Below are 22,156 nucleotides of genomic sequence, written 5' to 3'. Positions count from 1 at the left end.
CACTTTAATGCATTATTTATTTATTTATGTATTTGTAATGTGCCGAAAGCCCACAGGCATTGGGGCGTAGAAACATTTACACAAAAGGACAAACATCAATATCGTGTCACTGTTAACTATACACTGCTTTCTCTATTTTACAGAAGGAAAACCCAGCGTACAAATGTATGCAATGTAAAATGATTATGCTGGGGATTAACTGCATAAACATTTTCCAAAAGGAACAGGGAGTGAGTGAATCATCCCCCCAATAACCTCTTATTATTCACCTATAACTTGAATATTGATCCTCATCACTGGGGTCTTGTCTGCAATAAGGCCAATTATGTGCACTGTTTTTAGTGATTGGGCTCATCTGAACTGTACTTAAGGTGGGAATACTGGCTGCGCCAATGGTTAGGGTAAGGCAGGGGTTGACATAGGGGCTGTAGGGCAAGCGGGAGCCGGGTTGTACCATAGGTCCATTCTGCACAGTGGGGAAGGAACTTCCTGTGGCCCCAGTGATCAGGAGATCTTTTCTTTCTCCTTTGGTCTTAGGACACTGCTGCTGGAAGGGGATGGCAATGGGCAGCAATGGCAATCTTCCTTTTACTTACAGTAACCAGGGCGTAAGGGTTTTGCTTCCGAGGACAGGCAGCTGTAGGAGCAGTCTTGCAGATCTTCTACCCCTCAACTCTTTAGTTCTCAGTCACTGGAGCTGAAGCACAAATCCCAAAGAACAGCAATCAATTCTGGGTGCAGGATAGGACCGGACACAGGGCCAAAGCACCCAGCAGCGAGGCCTTAGGACAAGGTCTAGCTCGGAGCACAAGTGGGTGCAGGACCAGGATCCCTGGAAGCGTGTCTGGAAAGCACAACCTCCTATGGAAGGGGCAAAATAGGCATGCCACACCAGGGCCTGGTGCATTGTCTCACTGATTTGGGAACATCCCAACAACAGGTACAGGGGTTCAGAAAAAAATATACCAAGTCCAAAACCCTGTGTGAGAGTGCAATAACTGTACATTTGTGACACAAACAGATAATATGAATGGAAAGCTAGTGAAAAAACAGTGAGACTGAACTTAAAAAGATGTGAATTCGAGCATGGCTAACACAAAGTGTAATGATAAAATAGAGTGAATACATTCATTAAAACAGCCCTACATGCCAGGTGCATCTCCAGAGCACTATCAGGTCAAAGGAGGGGGAATCAGCTCCCTCTTCCAGATGGCTTTCAAAATGGGGCTCCTAGGATTAGGGGCGGGGTGTAGGGACAGATAGAGGTGTGTTCTGTCCCTTTCTTTTTGCCCAATCCCTCTCTTTGGGATTGGTAGTCCTGGTCCAGTATATGAGCTATGAAAGTACTACGTCTGTGTGATGATTGACTGCTGTGTAGATTGGTCTGTCCCTTTTGGGTGTTATATGAAGTACTTTTGACAGACCACACAGTACATAGAACCAGGTCCCCCATGTTTTTTTTGCAATATGAAGATTCCAATTTTAGCTGAAAAGTAAGCAAACTCAGGGCAAAGGTGGGGGCTGAGGAGACTTGATTGCTCAGAGGGGTTTCAGAGTTGGGATGAGACATGGCTTTCCATATAAATCAATGTACATTTAAAACACACTATTTCTTATCACTCTTTTAATGTAAAAACACAGCTGTTACTGCCTACATAAATGGCTCCTTTGTCACCTGCTCTTCTGGCAGGCATTGTGTCACTGCAGCTTCAGACTGTACTGGACTTTAATGTCTCTCAACACACAATGGGCCTCATTACGAGATTGGAGCTACCCCCAAACTTGCATCCGGGTCCGGCACTCGCTCTGCCCGCCAGGTCCGACCTGGCGGGCAGAGCGAGACCCGCGAGCACAACTCGTAGTATGGCAGTACGGAGACAACAGTGCCGGTAAGCTTACCGGCACCCTTGTCACCGTACCACCAGGGTCGTAATGAGGCCCAATGACTCATCAGAGGAGAAAATGTCCACAGCTCAGAACTCTGAAACCTTGGCAGACAGCAGCCCACAAAACCAGCCACGAATCCAAGGAGGAACCAAGTATTGGAATACTGGGCACTTACGTGCAAAGCTATGTAGACGTTTGGTAACACTGGGATTCAAGCTGATGAACACGTTGCCAAATTCAAAGGAAAGCCTTAATGACAGCTTCCTGGCCCCAGAGTGTAGCCACGGAGAGGTCTGTCAAAATGTTATCCAGTAAAAGCTACAGATTTCTAAACATGTCAGTGGTGATGGGAGAGGTTTCCTTGTATGCACACCAGCCTAACAAATGTTATCAGTACGGATGGGGCACTTTGAGCACCTTTAAGTCAATGTTCCACAGTCCGTATAGTCAGATTATATAGAGTTTGTGTTTCTTGTTATGCATTATTAACTAATTCCTGTGTTTCCAGTATGTGTGTCTGTATCATGTTCTTTCACAGTCACTTTAACTCTTAATATCAAAGATTTTCACATTGATTTCAAACATTTCTTTTATAACTTTAGGGTCAAACAGTATTGGTGTTGCTGCTGCACAATTTTAACATTTATCATCTTTTAAAATCATTTTTAGTAATGTCACATCCTGGGGCCAGATTATCAAAGATTTCCACTGGTGCAAAAAAGTGGTGCAAATGCATTTAGCACCAGTTTTGCTGCTTTGATAATAGGGAATGGAGCTTTAGCCCCAATTGATATTATCTGAAAGAAATTCAGCAGGGGAACATTGGAGCAGATTGTTTCATTTACTATGTTTTCTTTGTAACATGAAAATTGTAGTAAACACCTTCAGTGGTATGTTATGCAGCAGAACTCATGCAAAAAAAGCAGCCTGAAAATGTTCTGCCCAAGTGCAAACATTTTTAGATAACAGGGATTGTGATCAGATCTGTTTGCTTCATTTTGCATTATGAAAGCATTTTCTCACTTTTTAGCACAAGTGCAAATGTTAGATAATCCGGCCCCTGGGTGCAGCTCATACGATGTGCAGCTGTCCTTCTAACAGCAATTCTAGTTTAAAATGTTTTGGGCAGAAAGTGCTAAACCAGCAACAAAACCACTCCGAGCAATGGATTAAGAAAATCTATGCAGTATGCTGACATAAAGAACGCTGTCAAACACACACTTCAACCCTGTACCTATCAAAATAATACTATTCTTATGCATGCCTTAATGATACAATTACTGTAGTTGGTGAATTGATTCAAGGAAATGCCATATGAAGATATTTGTGTAAGTGCTCTTTAGAGTTGTGCAAGCAGGTAGTACAGGAACCGGGAAGTTGTGATGGTCCTCTATCAGAAAGAGGGCCTGCAGTGATAAGATCCTTTTCCTCCTTGCTGGGCCATAGCCAGGGATATCAATTCACCAAAATGCCAGGGGTAGCAGAAGTGACATCACATTCCAGATGACATTGATAGCTGTGACATTAACCTCACAGGAACTAGTGCCATATGATGCTTTGGTCCGGTGATATCAGGAAGTGACATCCCAAACGTAAACCAAAATACTGTAAGTCTATGCTTAATAAAACAACACATAGTACTAAAGTGGACAAAAGGCATCAAGCCTATATTAACTACAGTGCTATTCCAAAAAGTAATACGCGCAGTCATGTTAAGCCTGGTTCATAGGCAATAGAACCTTCATAGGCCAGGAGCACTGCTTTCTTATGGCATTGCTGCCTAACATGGCCAGTCGCTGCCATCCGCAAAAAGACACTCCTGCCAGGTATAACCATCCTATGCTAAATACGGCCGCCCGCAAATGCCAGGCCGTGCCTTAAAATGCGAGGTGCAACCCCATTCACCGTCTTGTGATATCATATACCACGTTAAGCCTAATATGCCATGTAGAGTCATATGGAAGCTCGTGCCTCACAAGCCTTGTGTGATTATTGTCAAATGCAGACTTAATCGCCCACATAGGCCTCAGTGTACGCACGCTCATAAAGGCTGGAATGCTAGATAGAGGGGACAGCTTGGTTGTTTTTAGATAGCTGAATCACTTTTGGTGAAATCCGATTGAGAAATTAGGGGAAATTAGGCCCAGTGAGGTAAAGTGATTTGCCCATAATCACACGTGTTTTTCAAGTGGATAGGGGGGGTGGATGTTGCCTATTTCTCTGCCTTCTATTTACCCAGTGGACCACATCCGCTACCATCCCTTCCTTAATGTTACACTAACATACCAAGGGCCTGATGTACAAAAACATGTTCAATGGGACTTTCCTATGTTAAAGAGTTTTTGCAATGCGTTCTTTCATGAGCATACCGTTGTTTGTGTTTAATAAAGCAAGTGTGTTAGTGACTACACCCCAATCTAAATGGATCTGAAAATATGAAATGTCTTTATCTAAATCTGTTCAGCAAAACAAGTGTGACGTATTGTGATGGGATGCGGTAACTAATGGTAGTCACGTTCCGGTACTATCCCTGCCCATTTCTACATACTGAGTAAAACAGTTCACTTTGAGAAAAAAAAAACTGGTTGCACCGTTTACAATGATGTGCTACACATAAGACACAAAACATCACATGCGAGCAAAGTGCAAACGCAGATGGCGCGCGCGCTCTCTCTCTCTCTCCCTCTCTCTCTCTCTCTCTCTTTCTCTCTCACACACACCCTCTCTCTCTCTCTGTCTCTCTCTCTCTCTCTCTCTCTCTGAATAACTAGGAATAAAGCTACCCACACAATAATGATTCTAAAGAAGCCATAGAAGTGATATTGTGGGAAATAATACATTTCCGGACACAAATGGACAAAGCATACACACATTCAGGAATGCCTTGTGGCTGTGGTTCCCACTGCACATTTAGACATCACATTGAAAAGGTAAACGCGACTAAACACACTTACAGTGCGGAAACCAAAGTTATTTATTTCAGAGAAACACTGTTTTTTTCCGCAGGGCAACACATCACACTGACATCTTAGTGTGATGGCCAGTAGGCCAGGGGACACAGGGGAAGTGACAGGACTACCAAAATGATTGCCAGGGGTAGCAGCTGGCCGCCCCTGCTACCTCCAAATGACACCCATGGCCATAGCACAACATCAGGGCTTCCAGGAGACAGAATATGTACCCTTTGCCGTCTTGGTTCAGGACCCCACTGATATGGGTGTGAATGGTATGTAAGACGTACACACTAAAACCATTCACTGTACAATTCTACAGTCTGAGCGGCGGGCCGGTAACACCGACGCCATTGTATCCCGCTATGAAAGTCGACTGCCTTGTATAAGTGTAACATAACGATCTTTTCCAAACGCACCCACTCGTGACCCGGTCATATGCTATAGAAACGAGCATGGGAAATTCCTTGTAATATTCCGCCCGAGTCACAAGACACAGAACATGCTCATGGGATAAATGGGCCAGGATCTTCCCAGACTGAGGTACTGGGCTGTACACACGGCTTGGCAGCTGCGTGGCAGCGCCAATGAGTCAGAAGGGGGTGGTCACGTGGAGCTCATTACGAAATGTGCAGTGGTCCTGTGGCTGCATCTGTGTTGGACTCCGTTTGTTTCATGAATGACGGCCGCCTGTAGCCAGCACCCACCCTCCTCAGCTTTTTGGTTGAATGCAAGAGAGCTCCTTTTCCATGAGTTGGAAAGTCAATCACACGCGTTCAATTCTTGCTCAAGACTTTTATGTGTGTGATTTGCTTTGCAAATCATTTTCAACCATTTGTGTGGTAGAGAGGAGGGAAACGCACCTTGCATTTCCACCGCCTACCTTATCCTCTGGCAGTCAAATGCCCCAGCATTTGCGCAGGCATGCATTATAATGCTGGCACAAATACTGGGATATCTATTGAGCTTGCAAGCTTTAAGCGCCCGCATAAAGCAGATGGACTGCTTGGGGATCCATTGTACATGCTGCCTTCCATGCTCACATGGCCGGTAGCATGTACAATTAGACACTGCCTACCATACAAATATGGTAGGCCGCGTTTTGTTTGTAATTGTAAATGCTGCATGCCATTTGCATGGCTGAGTGCCAATTCGAAGGGCCCGGCAATTGATCAAATTTTGGCAGCAGGGAGCCGACTATGTGTATGTCTACACGTAACGGCTCCCCGCCACCAAATTATGAAATGGAGCAAAATTAGCTCCACTGGAGCTCTTATTGGGCATGGTGTAGACTAAAATGCACACGCAAAAAGTTTAAGCATCAATTTTACGCCACGCCAAATTTCTTTATTTTGCATGATGGAGCGGGTGCATAGAACACCATTTGCATTTCGACAACCCCCATCCTGTGCATTACAAATAAAAAAAAGAATTTACACCAGCATGACACATTCAGGCTGCTGTAAATAATGTGGATTCCTGTGGAATCTGCTTGCTTTTTATACCAGCTAATCACAAACAGATTCCATAGGAATCTATTGTAAATGCTGCCTGCCACGCATTAATGGCAGGCAGCGTGGCAGGCAGCATTTACTTAATTTGCACTGAGAAGTGCAAAAGAGAGGCTTAAAGTTGATTTTGCCATCATTTTACACCACTCTTTTGCACTATTTTTTAAAGGTATTTTTATTGGCATTTTTAAATGAAACATGTTCCCCCTTTGACCCCCCTCCCAATACTCCTCTGTCCCCTCCCCCCAACCAGGATTATGTTACCATAAATTCCACATCGCAGGACATCAATACAACATTATACAATTTACAAAATATTCAATATTCTTAAGTTGTGAGGGCACCACTGCTGTACGCAGTCCCCTTTGAGAAAGTCCAGAACCATTGCCCAGTCACTTTGGAATCTCAGCATTTCCCCTTGTAAGTCATCCCTTCCATTGCCATAAACCCCCACAATTTAAAAAGCCAGTCCTGTTTCGTGGGTGGCCGCCTCTGTTTCCAGCAATACGCTATCACCAGCCATGCCCAAATTACCATTAACATGAAGGCTTTGATATGTACCCTAGTGGGCAAGCCGAATCTCTGGGTCAAACAAACCGCACAGCCATTCCCTAGGTATCAAATTTACATCAGGGGTTACCATTGTCTTTATCTGGGCAGTGACTTCTTCCCAGAATTTCCCCAAATTAGTGCACTACCCCCAAATATGCCTCCATTCCCCTTCCATGCCACATCCCCTCAAGCACTCTTCTATGGACGCAGGAAACATTTTATACAATCTCTCCGGGGTATAATGCCACTGAACCATTATGTTATACCACGCTTCCCTAACCTGGACCGACCGAGTCAATTTGGGGATATTCGCCCATAAATGTTCCCAGTGTTCCTTCGGGAGGTCCATCCCCAAGGTTTTTTCCCATCTGCGCATATATCCCCAAACCTGTCCCAGCTCCCCTTCCATCAAAATCAAATATATTTTCGACACAATTTGTTTGAATGTGGTTATACATTTTTGAAACACTGTAAGATCTCTCCCGCTACTGCTTTCCCCCCTAAATTAGCTATCCAATATCTTACTTGATAATACTCCAATCTATCCTTCTCAGACAGACCCACAAGCCGTTTACATTCTTCAAATGTACAAATATCAGTTCCCTGCATCATATCTCGCAACTATGCACACCCTACTTTCAGCCATTGCCTAAACACTCCCTGTATAATCCCTGGTTGAAACTGCAGATTCCCAAAGAGTGGGATAAACGGAGGGGGGCATGTGGATAGAGATCCTTTCTCTAATAATTGGTCCCATACAGCACATACCACTGCCAGAACCGGACTGATCCGTGTGTTCTGGGGCTTATCCTGTCGATGTAGCCAAAGAACCCCCTCCAATGGTCATCCTGCCACCACCCTATCCTTCCTTACCCAGGGCTTTCGAGGTATCTCCTGTAAACCATTCCTGAAGCACCTGCAACTGTGCAGCTTCATAATATTTTATAAAATTCAGAAGGCCCACCCAGCCCCCACCTCTCGTTGCCATTAAAGTACGTAATGCCACTCTCTGGGTTTTATTGTGCCATAAAAATCTCGTGACCACTTTGTTCAATGCCACAAAGAACGAGCGTGGGAACGGTATCGGGCGAGGCTGGAAAATGTAAAGTACTCATGGAAGGGTCACTATCTTTATGGTGGCCACCGTTCCTATCCATGAAATACGGAGTGGGGCCCACCTCCCCAAATCTGTTGGAGCTCTCGCAGGTAATTACTATCAAACATCTGCGATACCACCTTGGTTATATTTACCCCTAAGTATCTAATGCAGTTGTCAGCGACTCCAAACGGAGAATAGGAAGTTAACATTTCCTTCTGCTCTGGAGAAAGACCCAAATCTAACAACTCTGACTTCCCCATGTCAACCCTGAGGAATGCCACTTATTCTATTTCTGTCAATTTTGCCACAAGCGTCGGTATGGACAGTTCCTGATTTGTCCGTGTTATTAGCATATCATCTGCAAAGGCCACTATCTTATGCTCTTCCCCACCAAAAGGTGTGCCCTGTATCGCTGACCTCTGTCTAATTTTTACCAAAAATGGCTCCAGATATATTGCGTATAGACGGGGTGACAAAGGGCATCCCTGCCTCATTCCCCGACCTGCTGTTATGCTGCGGGACATTTGCTTATTGCCAAACGTATCTTGAGAGCCTAGTAATTTACCTGTACCATCCATATACATTTAGTTCCCATTCCCATTTGCTCCATAGCGGCAAACACAAAGGGCCACTCCACATGGTCAAATGCCTTCTCGGCATCCAACGACACAAGCACTGATGAATCTGCTTTCTGTTGACCTTCTCTATTAAATGGATGACTCTCTTTTGCACTTTGCAATGTAAATGACGAAAGAATTGCCTGGAGGGGACCTATTCACACCTAAGTGCAAATGTAACAGATCCACTCTGGGCTATTTATGCAGACTTGGAGCAAGAACCCCAATGACGTTTGTTTCAGATCGAAGGTTGAAAATGCCACATAATCTTGTACTGCACTAACCACATAACACAAGACTGGCTACTTCACTTTGGCTTCATTATGTTGGATGAAGAGCGTGCCAACAAAGTATCACGGAATCAGTTGCCCTCTGGGTCCCCGCAAAAGAGACTCTATTACAATCCATCTCACCACAAGTGAGTTGGTGAGTTGTACTGTTTTATTTTTAAGGCATAACCAACCGTTTCATGAGCTGGAACGGGTGATAACGGCCCATGGCCGAAATTAATATGCCCTATGCGAGGGCGGGCCTTTAACAAGGGTTATGGTGCCATTACCACCTGTTCCAGCCCGTGGAACGGGTGGTTATCCCTATTAGCACTCAGGGTTTGCAATCCAGAAACCCAGGGTGCTAAAACCAATGCATTTTGTTTCAATGAATGGGACTCCTTGCGATGTCCACTTAATGAAATAAAATACTTTCTTAAGATAGCCACCATGGATCAGGAAGGCGGGGCTCCGTACGGAGCCCCTCTTCCATTTCCATGGTGGCCAGGAGCGACACGGAGCAGCAGTAATAAGGTAAGTGGGGCTGGGCGGGATGGGAAATTGAAATGAAGGGAAGGGAGGGTGGGGGAAGATGGCAGGGTGGGGGCAGCAGGCTTGGATCGGTAGATTCAGCCTGTGATCCAAGCAACCTGATTAGTTACGTCCCCCCGCTCCAGGTGCTAATATTATTTATGCATGGTTTACATAAAACTTCATATATTATTTCCATTACAGGATTACTAAAAAAACAATTAACATTTCAGATATATCAAATTCATCAACTCTTTATTTTCTTTAACATATTTCTTTGAAGAAATCTATAGGCTGCAATATATGTAATGCTTATCGGCCTCACATCAATAAGGTGGGGGTCATGTGGAGCACGTGGGTGCTGGGAGCCTGCAATACATTAGTGTTGGGAGCGCATTTACGTCACTAATATTTCAAAGGGGCTGGCCAGCACGTCTTTGGCACTACTGTCGACCTCTCCTGAAATGTGCAGGTCAGGTTTGAGAATAAGGGGACCTGCTCATTTGTAAAACTAACGTAAATGAAAAAAAGCAGATCCTCTCCACTTTTATCATTTCCGTTTGATTTTGAAAACCTGCCCAATGTGCTTTGACACATTTCTGAATGAACTTACTCCCCTGGTTGCTCGATTTTCAGATTAGAGGTCACTTGATGGATTTTCTGGTCACATTTCATTTCCAAGAAAACAATTGAGCATGTGTTTTTTTTGCTCTCAGAGATCAACCCTAAATTCTATGAGGATCGGGCAATTTCTTTTTCAGTAATAGGCTCTTTAGTCGGAAGGTTGAGCGGTTTATTTTTTCCCCTAGTACCCAGTTTTTCTTTAGTATATTCAAGATTTTCAAGTAGCCTGTTTATGGATGAGTGATAATTTTAAATGTCATGTGAAATGGCTGCTTAGCACCAACCATGTATTATTCCTTTTTTTTAAATCTTTATTTTAATTTTATTTCCAATAATATGACCACTTGGTCAAACAGCATAACAATCTCATCACATTACAATGATGGCATAATAACGACACACATAGCATAACCCGTTGAACTAGCATCTTATGCAACTTACTTCCAGGGCTCTGTGGAGGTGTAACATCGTCAGGTGTCTGATAGGACTGCATTTTGTTTATCAATCGTATTAGGTTCTCCTTCCCCTCCCCCAATCCTGCATCCCACCATCCAGTGCCCCATCCCGGGTATCAAACACGTTCTTCTATGCGTTAGAGTGCCTCAAGGGGGTTTGCGAGAGAAACATCAATTGCACCAGCGCATGCCAGGCTCCCACGTCCTCGCTTCCTTCCCTCATCCCTTTCTGCAAAGCCCTGTGCCAAACCACTTATTCTGCCATGGACCAGCAGTTCACATCTCTCCACTAGTTGTCTATATGCCAGTCACTGTTGGACTTTCAGGCCATGGCAATGACTCTTTTTGCCAGCATACAAAATAGATCTATCATCTTAGTAGTCGGCCTAGCCGCTCTTGGTCGTGGGAACACCCCAAGAAGACAAGCCTCTGTCGTTCAATTAAATTTTGTAACGCCACCTGATTCCACTCTCCTCTCAACCTCCCCTCCAAAACCGCTTTATCACTATGAATTACTAGAACATGTGCATAATGCCTGCCCACTCCGCTGTGTATCTAGGGCAGCCTGTCTCCTCCGTTCACGGGAATTTTGCTATCCTGTGCAATATATGCTCCGTGTAATACGTAGAATTGAATGAGTTTGAACCTGGCGTTTCTGGATATTGTCTTGGTGTATAATAATGTATTTGTCCATTCCTGATCAGTGAATTCCCTGCCCAGATCTTCCTCTCATTTGAGTTTAACCCTCTGTGTGTCTATTGGTAGCATTGACATGAGCTTTCGATATAGTCTGGAAACCCAGTGGCAACCCTACTATATGTTGTATGATAACCCTAAAATGTTGTCCTCCTCCAGTTCTTCTGGGAAACCCTTCCTTTTAATCCTGGCGTCATGTCATAATCTAGCATATGCCAGAAATTGACCAATGCTCACTCCCATACTTTGTGCTAATTCATGGAACTCCTGGAGCTCCCTGTCTAAGAACAGATCTCCCCATATCGTTACCCCCTTTCCTTCCCATTGAGATGTATTAGTTTAAGGTCCCCATTGTCCTTCCCGTATACTGCTGAAAGGGGGATGTTGGAGGAATATGCTTCCCCCAATTCCAGCAATTTTCTGGTGCGTGCCCAAATTCCCTTCCCTAGCTTCAATATGTGCGGGGTATCTGGGATCCTCACATCTTCTAGCCACAACACTTCTTTCATTAGATATGGTGGTACTTAATGCTACTCTACGTCTACCCGCAGCCCACATGAACCCGCTCAACATGGCGTTTAACTCCCTGAAAAAGGACCTTGGAATACCGAACGGTGCATTACTGAAATAATATAATAGGCGAGGGAGGACCACCATCTTGATTAATCGTGTTTTATTCCTAATATGGAATATGTTTCATTTATCAGAAGTCTATTTTTGAAAATTATAATTTGATGCAGTTTTTTAGCTCTGTTGTTCTCAATTTTGTGTTGGTAAATGTGATTGACTTACAAATGCACAGTAGCACTCTTTCATTAAAGGGTACATTTAAAAATGCGATGCATAATGAACATTGAATCACATGTGTTTTTCTCTGTGTTCATTGCCGTTTGTCATTATAAGCATTTATGATTTTTTCTTATGCTTATTAAGCAACTGTATTTTTTTTCATGTGTTTTATGGAAATATTTTGAATACGCCTTATAAGTATTAACTGCAGACTCCAACCTAACCGTGTAAGACATGCACATCTAAACCCCTTCAACTGCAAACAGTGGAGACAGGTAGTAACTGGGCAGCCGTGGGCAGCCCTTTTTATAGGTACTCATAGGGGTCGATTCCAAAAGAAGTGACTATGCATAACTCTTGACTTACCAGTCGTAAGTCAGGAGTAAGTCAGTCTCATTGAGAGTAACTTCTTTGTTAACCAAAAAACGCTCTCCAGTTTTATGTCAAGGGTAAATCAGAGTAATTTCTTTGTGATTCGGCTCTATAGGACTGGGACCGTCACCCAAATGTGGTGATTTACTAACACTTATAACACACACAAGTAGCAAAGTAAGCAATGTTCTAACGAAATGCAAGAGAAAGAAAATGCGCTTTCTCTATAGAGGAAAACACTGCTTTTGAATTCTTATGTGTTGGATATTTAAATAAATGAAATCCTGAGAAATGCACATGGCCATAATATTGCCAATATATGGCAATAGATGTGGAAATATCTATTTCTAAATTGGATCTCAAGTTATTGTTGCCACAAATGGCAATTGTATAGTTTAGATGGGTGGGCCTTAGGCTGACTCCTTTGTATTTGATGAAGGAACTCAGGAGCAGGCGTGCAAAGTCAAACACAACCAGAATTGCATTCAGAGTTCAACAAGGATCTGCTATTCTTCCCATTCTTTTCAACCTGTGCAGGAAGCCACTGGTCCCCCAAATGGATCTATTTATCCACCAGATTGCAGATGAATCCCAATGTCATTGAATAACCTCAAGCTTAGAAGGCAGTTATATTCTGCAATCCTGCCTGAAGAGGATCCATTTCTGGATATCGTGGAACTTCCCCGTTCTCAACCACAATAAAACAGATTAGTACCCGGCGAGAGACAATCAGATTGTTAGACGCAATCCGATTGGCTCTCGCCCGGTCCATACCCCACGAAGAATCCCTCGAATCTTCATCCCCGGCAGGGTGGGTCTGCCAGCCCCTCAGCCAATGAGGAGGCTCGAAATGGGGCAATCCCTGCTCTGAGCCTCCACACGGCTGGAGGCTGCCATCCTCCCGCACTTCATTACGAAAGTCTTTGAAGCCTGCACATTGCTGGCACAGGTGTCCGTGGAAGTGGGTAATTGCACCCCTAATTGATGCCTGCCCCCCACTCCCTCTCTGGCAAAGAATTCTTTGCAGGGGACCTAAAGGCACTAATCAGCCAAGCCATCATTCACACATTAGCAGGCTCTATTTGCACCTGTTTGCACAGCCTGTGTTCTTTTTACTGGCCTGAAAGGGACACCCCGGGAAGCAATGGGCCATGTATATCACTGGGGGGCATCACTGATTTAAGCAGGCCACCTACATGGGTGTCACACTTTTGTTTTCCAAATGTGCAGCTTACGCTTGTCTAGAAGAAAAACAAAAGACATTTCCAAACAAACATGCTTCTTTAACTTAAATTATTCTATTTTCTTTGATGTGTGTTTCTCTTTTTCTCGGACTGCCACACTAATACCCAGTGATTTCTGTGTCCCTTCCTTGTGTTTTTTGACAGGATATATTTCTAAAGCTCTTATATGCTTGTCAAACTGCTTCATTACAAATACATGCTTCTATTGCGCTGGCAGCAGTTATCAGGAAATTAAACTGTGGGTTCATGGGTGCCAACTTTTGATTTTTCACTATGGGGGCAGGCATTCCCCCACCCTCACCCTGAATATAAGCAATAGGCCAGCCCAGCACATCCCCTGGCCGAACACATTTTATAGCACTTGTTTGTATAAGGAATTGGAAAAAGTCATACAATTTGCAGCCAGTTTTAAATATATAACATCTTAGCAACAGTCACTCAACCTGCTGAGCTACCATGGTAGCTTTCTACTGTAGGGCATGTCTATGAGCCCATTCATGTGTTCAAAATCACTTTATTACCAACAGTGCAGTTTGTGTACATTACTTCAAAGTCAACAGTATTTCATCTTCAGCCACACAGACCCTGTGCATACATTCTTTGACGGCATTCTAGTGGCGCTTCTCCATAATGGGCAAGGTTGCGCTGACCTAAGGGCACCTTTGCCCATAATGGAGGAACCAGCCCATTGTAAACACTGAGTACTCACGCAGCTGCTTTATGCGGCCGAGGGCGCGCTCCTCGGCTGGCTTGATCTGTCAAAGGGAAACGCTGTTTCCGTTTGACAGTTCTGTCCCTCAGCCTTCCATATCCAATGAGCCATGCAAAACCGGGGGCATTTTGCTTCTCTAAGCTTGCCTGGCCCATTGGGGATTCTGGCTGAGGAACTGCATGTTTGTATGTGCAAGGGAGGGGCTCCTGCGCCTCCTCCCACATACAAACAGAGTGGGGCTCTTCGCTATCAGTGATCCGGCACTTGCACGCATGCGCATGAACCTGTAAGTGCTCTTTGCTTCCTGTTCGTGCTACGCGGGAGTTGTAGCACTGTGAGGAAACCCCAGGACCAGGGCAGAAGGTACTTTAATTTAAATATGTGTCTGTCGGTGTGTATGCTTGCGTTTTAAAAATTTACTCAGGGAGGTGGGGAGGAAGCCCCCCCCCCCCAACACCTCTTGATTTGTTCGGGCTCCCTTGCTATGCTCCATCACACTGGCATATTTGGGGCAAACATTTATGCTCCTCCAATTAAGTACACAATTTTACCAACACCAGTGTTGTAAAGCATGGTTATAAGCAGTATAGAAAACAAACTATATCGGTTATATTTTCTTTCCATGGCCTGTACACACCACCTTTGTATGATGTGTCAGAGAAAAGTATTGGACAGAGAACATTCATTAATTCCCCTGGTGACAAAGCAATGTTGACAGCGGGCATTGGAGTCTTTTGTGGCACTACTTCTGAATGCAAAAGTGTTTTGTGGTGGCGTGTGGAGGATGAAAATGTAAAGGTTTTTCTTTAAATGTGATGGCGTTCTATGATGCTGGTGGCCTACCAGTCTGCCCATACTGCAATTTTGTAAAGTGCAAAGGGTTGGAGGCTGCATTCTCTATTAAGATCCAGAGGCAAAGCTTTCTCATGCAGTCATTAATGTGGACAGATCACTCTTCAGCCATATCTGCACAGCTCTTTTTCACCTGTAGGACAGCTACTTCTGTTAGGTTATTGCTGCTGCGGGTGCAGGGATGATTTTGTTCTCCCACTATTGATAACATGTTGTAGCCCAAGGGCAAATCAGTTTTTCTTCTGGCTTGGTAATAATGTAAAGACAAGAAGTACACCTCAAAATGCCTGCTCTTTCCCCCATATGCTTAAAAGAAATGTCTCAGGGGGGTCGTAAATTCACCACATGCCCCGCCTGGCAATCTGGCCCCCTGTAGACAGCTTGTAAGGTACATTCGGCCCTCCGGCAAAACTAGCTGTGCACCCCTGCGCTAGGAACACTTCTGGCCCCAGCACATCTTCTCCTGATAGTCTGGAGGGTTGCCCAGAGCAATGCCAGTGGTTAAGATTCATTCTAAACCTTCCAGCCATCACGTCTTTGTTTTTGCATCTTCTCCCGATGGCCACCATGGAAAGGGAAAAGGGACTCCGTTTTCCCTTTCCTGGCAGCGATTAATGTCCCCTTGTTGGTCACATGGGAGTGCTTTACTACCCCTGGACCTTTTGCTTAATAGAAAACTAATAATAAACCAAAAAAAATCTTGGATGCCAGTGATGTGTACAGTTGTATGCGAAGACACAAGTACAGACACAGTGGGGCTCATTACGATTTTGTCGGTGCAAGAAAAAAGTGGAGGTAATTCTGTTTACCTCTATTTTTCCTGCACCGCCAAACTACAAGTTTACTGGTATTACCTCCGGCGGTATTACTGTATGGTAATACCGGTGATTTGTGGGGGTAAAGTGAAGGAGTTACCTCCAAAAATCAGTGATATTACCATCCGGTAATTGCGCTGGCAGCAATACCAGCAACAATCCCCAATGAAGTCCTATGGAATACGTGAAATGGGGGTTTACACCGCCAAACCACCACTTGTAATCTGGCGGTATTACCTTTGGAGGTAATACCTCCAGTGGTAATACTGCCTGCCAGACTGGTGGTATTGGTACTTCCGTTTGCCAGTATTCCAGCAGATTTACTGCCGGCACGTCAGCAAACTTGTATCGAGCCCCATTGTCCACTCACAGTAAATATGAACCTATGCATATGCCCCATCATGCAGCACATCGCTCACGTGCCTTGGTGCAGGTGAAAGCTTGTTGTGACAGTTTGTTGTGTATGTCCTATCACAGCCCTACTAGCAGAAACAAGAGAAGATATAACAGTTGCCTTTCTGAAATCTACAATTATTATTTCATTAATTTCTGAAATCCGGGTCAGCTAGTTAGCCCCCATTCATCTTGTGACTCCGGGGCACAGCATGTCAGGTCTCTGGGAAACTATGGGAAGAGTTACATAGATATACATATCTGGCTGTCATCAGCATACTAATAGCACTGCAGGCTATGCCTCCAAATGATACCACTCAGGTAGAAACATTGCACTGTTTACACAGATGCTTGCCTTCACCTAGTTAACACAGTCAACTTGTTTGTGCATTGCCACACATGTGAAAAGTGCTTTCTAAAGAGCGGGCCTAGTGAATTTGAAAACATGTATATTTCTGTTCATGGTAAAAATGGCTCAAAGTGCAGGGTTAAAAAGAGCCAGAGGAACCATGTGTTGTAGTGTATTCCTTTCACAAGTACAACTGCATTCCTGAAATATCCCTGCGCCAAAAATGTACGTTTTAAAATCCGGATTGCTTGTTCACGAGGTCCAATACTGACTGACTGCAGTGGTTCGAACATTTACTTATACTTTGCCAACAGCCCTTTGCACTGCAATGCATTGAGATCTGTCAGTTTCTTTAGATGCGGCAAATGTGCAACTCCTATGTCTTGGCAAGGGAATAATTGCTAGCATACACATGAGACCGAGGGGTACATTACTAGAGTTTGTATGGTATGTGGCAAGACTTCAAAGTTCCCTATCAGGGACACAGGAAACATGCATCTCTGTTCAAACTTTTTTTTTATAAAAAAGTAGAGGCTCCATGTTCTTCTGTGTATTTTATTCGGGAGACCTCCCTTCAAAACCAAAACCATCGGGTCCTTTAGTGCATGTGTCCTACTTCTGTTTCTTTAGTTCAAGATGCTATGCCTGTGTAGGTTCATTCTTTCAGAGTTCCTGGCAGACTTCACGTATGCACTTTGCTTGCCGGCACTTTTTGCATTGGATAAGGTACACAGTGCTGGGTGATTTGTAAGTGTGTCCCCTGCATCTGTGTTGTACAGTCCTGTGGGGCTGTTACAGAAGACTCAGTGCAGAAGTGTTCTCAGGTGTTGCATCTCCTTGCATTGCAGTGGTCCATTCCAGGCCTCATTTGTTCTTTAGCCATTGGAAATGTGCTTCTGATCAGGGAATATGCTAGATTTTTTGTTTGCTTATGATCTGTTATGTTATGTTAAAGGTTTTTATACCATGCACTGTTGCCGCCTGCATCCTCCTTAGAAGGTCCTTAACAATTCTGTTTAGTTGTGTTACTGATCGGAGCCAGATGACAACTCGGGAATACTCGTTCTGTAGTACTGATTTCTCTATATTGCAGCAGGTTCTCTCTTGGAATTTTGAAAACACGATAAAATTTGCTGTCAGTTTGTCTAGCAGAGTGTGGTTTTTGTACAAAGGATGCGTGGAGTGTAGCAAGTTGCTTGTCTCTTGTCCTGATGTTTGTGCCTGATTGCCTGGCTTCCATCTTTCCCCTTTCTGTAATGGCTTGGCAGGCGAAGAACGATGCTCTGGAGGGTTGCCCAGAGCAATGCCAGAGGTTAAGATTCATTCTAAACCTTCCAGCCATCACCTCTTTTGTGTTGCTGTAGTCACCCAGAGTGGGACGGGTATGACCAGACATGGATCACGTGCCTTCTGGGCCTAGAGACCCAAGCTACCCCTCATTGTTGATGCCCATTGAGGCGAAACATGTCTGAGGATGCTTGTGGTCTCATGCAGAAGGGATGTGACCTAGAGGTTTGGGCTGGAAAGCCCCTTTTGGGGTGGGACCAAGCCATGTTTACACACGTTCTTTCCCCTACTATAGTGGCTTGGCAGGCTGAAAAAGATGGTCTGCAGTGTTGTCCATGGTTAAGATTAATTCTAAACCTTCCAGCCATTACCTTTTGCTTTTGCGCAGAGACGTGTTAAGGCACTCACAAGGCCCAATGCCAGATGCTGGGTGAGTGTTTTTTTGGGACAAATCAAACTCTTAATTGCATCTCTGGAGGTGAATGGTGGGACGGAGGGGGAGAAAGCCCTGGCCAGCCGCGCAGGCGACCCATGCTATGCGTGTCGCTGCTCACCAGCTCTCTGCTCATATAGGGATAAAGAAAATTAGGATTATTAAAGAGGTGTTCCTAAAAGGAGGGTTTAAAATTGTTTTAAAAAGGTGGCTCGAATTAAAACATCTCAATGACCCCCCCTGACTCTTGCTGTCATCCTCAAAACCACTGCCACGAATCACTGATAAATGATTGCGGTAGACTCGGATTCCATGGCGCGTACAACATCCTCAGAAGCGCTGTAAACTTAGAGTAGTAGTGGCAATTTAAGTCCCCATATTAATGTCAAAACCCGTCAATTATGACATAGACACCAACAGTGGTTTGCTCACTCTTCACGTAATGTCTTAAAATTAAACTGTAGAGCAATTTTTGTTTCCAAGTATTTGATTTTGATTTATGAATACTAATAGTTCCCAGCCCAACTGCCAGGATTCTTTTGTCACCTTTTGTATTTCAAATTACATGAATGACGTTGGACTTTCTCTTGAAACCATTTGCCGCTGAGTATTGGCGCACAACATGAAACAAATATGATGGACAGCACAATAGCAAAAGGACAATGTGGGACAAGGTTTAGAAACCGTGGTTGGGGCATGACTGAGCCAATCACCCAAAAATCAAGTACTGAGAGTAAGAAATAGATAGAATATTCCGGAACTTAGAATCAGTCCGTCCGCATGAAGGACTATATAGATCATCAAATTGTTATTGTTTTGCTATCAGCATATGTTAGGCTTAGGGTTTGATACTTGCCTCGCTTTGAGAGGAAAGGCTGCAACTTTTTCCAAAAAAGACCTCTGCCCACCATGTCGAAAGCTGGTGAATTTTCCAGAACATGTGTAGGGTGCTTCTGGTTTATCACGTTTTCCTACAGCTGCCAACTGGACTTAGACAAAAGTATTGACATAGGTGGACCGAACCATTCGAAAGCCAGTTTCAGTGATGGGAAGGATATTCCTGACCAATGCTGTTAATTCAGCAGATAGGTGTTTGGTGAAAACCTTTCCATACACATTAGTCATGGCTTTTATCTGATAGTGGCGACAGATGTGAAAACCTTTTTAATTACCGGTATCAAGATTCTCTAATCACAAGACTCTGGTATTTTTATGCTCAATTAATTTAATGAAACAAGGCTTGGCGCAGCTGAGCCTACAGCTCCGGGTCGTTTCCAAGTAATAAATTACATAGCGCATTAGGTCCCGGGGCACATGATGGTTTCAAAGATCTAATACAACTCTCTATGTATTTACCAAGGAAATGTACATGATCCAATTATTGATTAAACAGGTGGTAGATCCATATAATTTCCGATCTAACTCCTGACTTTTGATTACCTTAGTAAAAGCCATTCTTAGAAGTTTCCAGCAGGAGGTGACAGTTTGATCAATAATAGCTCTTAACAGTTTCTACCCGTTATAGAGTTTCTGCTCTCACTTTGAGAATATTAACCCGAGTCACTGATCCCGCTTATGTTTTCTTTTACTAATGGTCACCTTCTTCAACTGTTAGTTATATCTTACGCCATTTCCAACCAACAGTCCTTATCGACTTTCAGAACTGATGTTTCTTCATTTTAAGATCACTCCCGGGAAGCCTTTATATTTCTTGATCTTTGGTCCCCTTGACGTCTTCTGTTAAAGTCCATGTGCTATGAGTTTCATTATGAGGATCCCTTGAAAGCAGGATAGGGCAATGCTAGCGTTATCACTTGATCTTTAAGTGCCCAGTCCAGTCTTCTGGTGGATAAACTCCTTTAAGCTAGAGGTCACTTTTTCCACTTTATCCCTATTCAATACAATCCCCTTTCCATTCATTGTCCACCAGTTTCTTTGTCACATGTACACAAATTCCTTAATAGCTATGCAGAAGGCGAGCCAGCTGTTCCTGTTGGGTTTGTGTGTCATGTGGGGAAAAAAGGAGGGTGTGCTTCCTACAGACTAAAATTATGAAGAAAATCATGTTCCCAGCACCAAATCAATGATACATATGAAATGTACTAAAATGTTGCAAACCTGGATTCAGGCATGTGGGATTAGGGGTTTCCTGCATAAACAGAGATGGCTAATCTTGCAAAGATAAAAATACAGAATAGAAATACTAAATCTGTGGATATTGTCTGGGTCTGTGATAGGTCGCACAGACAGTCCCTGGCTGCCTATCTAAGCAATGAGTCAAATTGTCCCGTTGATGGTCATAACGTGCTCTGTACTGATAAGTACAGATTTAGGGCCTCAATTTTGAGCTTGGGGGTGCAGTAAATGGTGGCGGAACTGAAATTACCACCACTTTTACTGCACCGCCAAATTCAGAGTTTCCACATTTAAACTTGATAATACCGCCTGGTTTTGTGTGGAGGAAGCTTCCACCTCCCAAAACCATTACTGCATGCTATATTACCACATGCTGTAAAAAACACATGCTGTAAACACCACACGCAGTAATTTGGCAATCCCCAATGTATTCCAATGGGAATCCAAAATGTGGAAAAATTGACGTGTCTCCTTTTCTATAAACCATGCAGACCCTTTCTGTTACCACATGAATGTGGTAGTGGTCTTTGGGATTTGGAAGTATTGCCAAAGGAAATACTGCCAAACTCTAAACGAGGCCCTTAGGATGTAATACTAAGCTCTGTTTACAGCAAAAATAATGAATGTGAGCTCTAATGTAATATAAGTTTTAATATTCTGTAATGAAGACTAATACAAGAGGTTTGTTGCTGAAGGCGTCTGTGTTCACATGACTAACACAACTATGAAAAAGAAGCACACAAAAAATAAAATCCACAATTAAAAGGGTCTCCCTCAAGTAGAGGCTAGGATGCAATGATGCCTCCACATTCAATGATTAGGCTGACCTTTGTGTCCCCGAGAAATGTGTCTGCCTAGTTGCAGCTCTTTTGTCAAGGAGATGGTATGTGCTAGGCAACCCTCATCACCCCTCTGAGTGCCTGGCACTGCACTGTCACCTTGGGGCTGTCAAGGACATGCTGTGCCCAGATGACTGACTCCCTCAGCAGTTCTGTTCTTGGCATGTGTAGAAGGGTAGGATTTGGGTTGTTTGCCCGTAACACAAAGATTTGCGGCCGAAAAGACCGTAGCGAACTTGACTGTTATGGTCAAACAACCCATACATTAGGAATACACTCCCCCCACCCCTCATACCCCACCACTTACATATTTGTGGCACACCTCCTTGGGTGCAGACGCCGACTCCCCTGACTCCCTTCGACACTGGTTTTCTGCACTTACGTGCTTGGGAACCAGCACTGCAGGGTCCTTTCCTTTTTTTCTTTTAACATCTTTTTATTGATTTATGCGGAGGATACCCATGCAACCCCGTTCCCATTATAGCAAACAAGGGGAGCGGGGGACACTCCCGCAACCCCCGTTCCCCTTGTTTGCTATAATGGGTTCCAATGGCATATTTGATTGAATCTTTGGTTGTACAAACTTTTCGTACAGCCTAAATTCAGTCAAATTTTGGTCTTTTGGGGTATTTCCGAAGGGCAGAATGTCATGGTTTTTTATCAGGCTCTTCTTGTCAGAGCATAACTTCGACTCTAGAGACAGTCTGAATGCCCTAACGGGGCTGTGTCGGCTTGTGCTGTAA

The 22,156-nt window shown here is 44.0% G+C and overlaps 1 protein-coding gene across 1 annotated transcript in view; it reads right to left on the bottom strand.

Moving 5' to 3' along the window:
* ARHGEF33 (Rho guanine nucleotide exchange factor 33) overlaps positions 1 to 22,156 on the bottom strand; it is a 554,915-nt gene that overhangs the window by 214,732 nt on the left and 318,027 nt on the right. The gene's annotated exons all lie outside the window — the stretch shown is intronic.

This window comes from Ambystoma mexicanum, chromosome 4p (genome assembly GCF_040938575.1).
Source record: "Ambystoma mexicanum isolate Mex_15411 chromosome 4p, UKY_AmexF1_1, whole genome shotgun sequence".
NCBI lineage: Eukaryota > Metazoa > Chordata > Amphibia > Caudata > Ambystomatidae > Ambystoma > Ambystoma mexicanum.
Note: the sequence above shows the minus strand (reverse complement) of the source record. Positions and strands in the feature narration are given on the sequence as shown.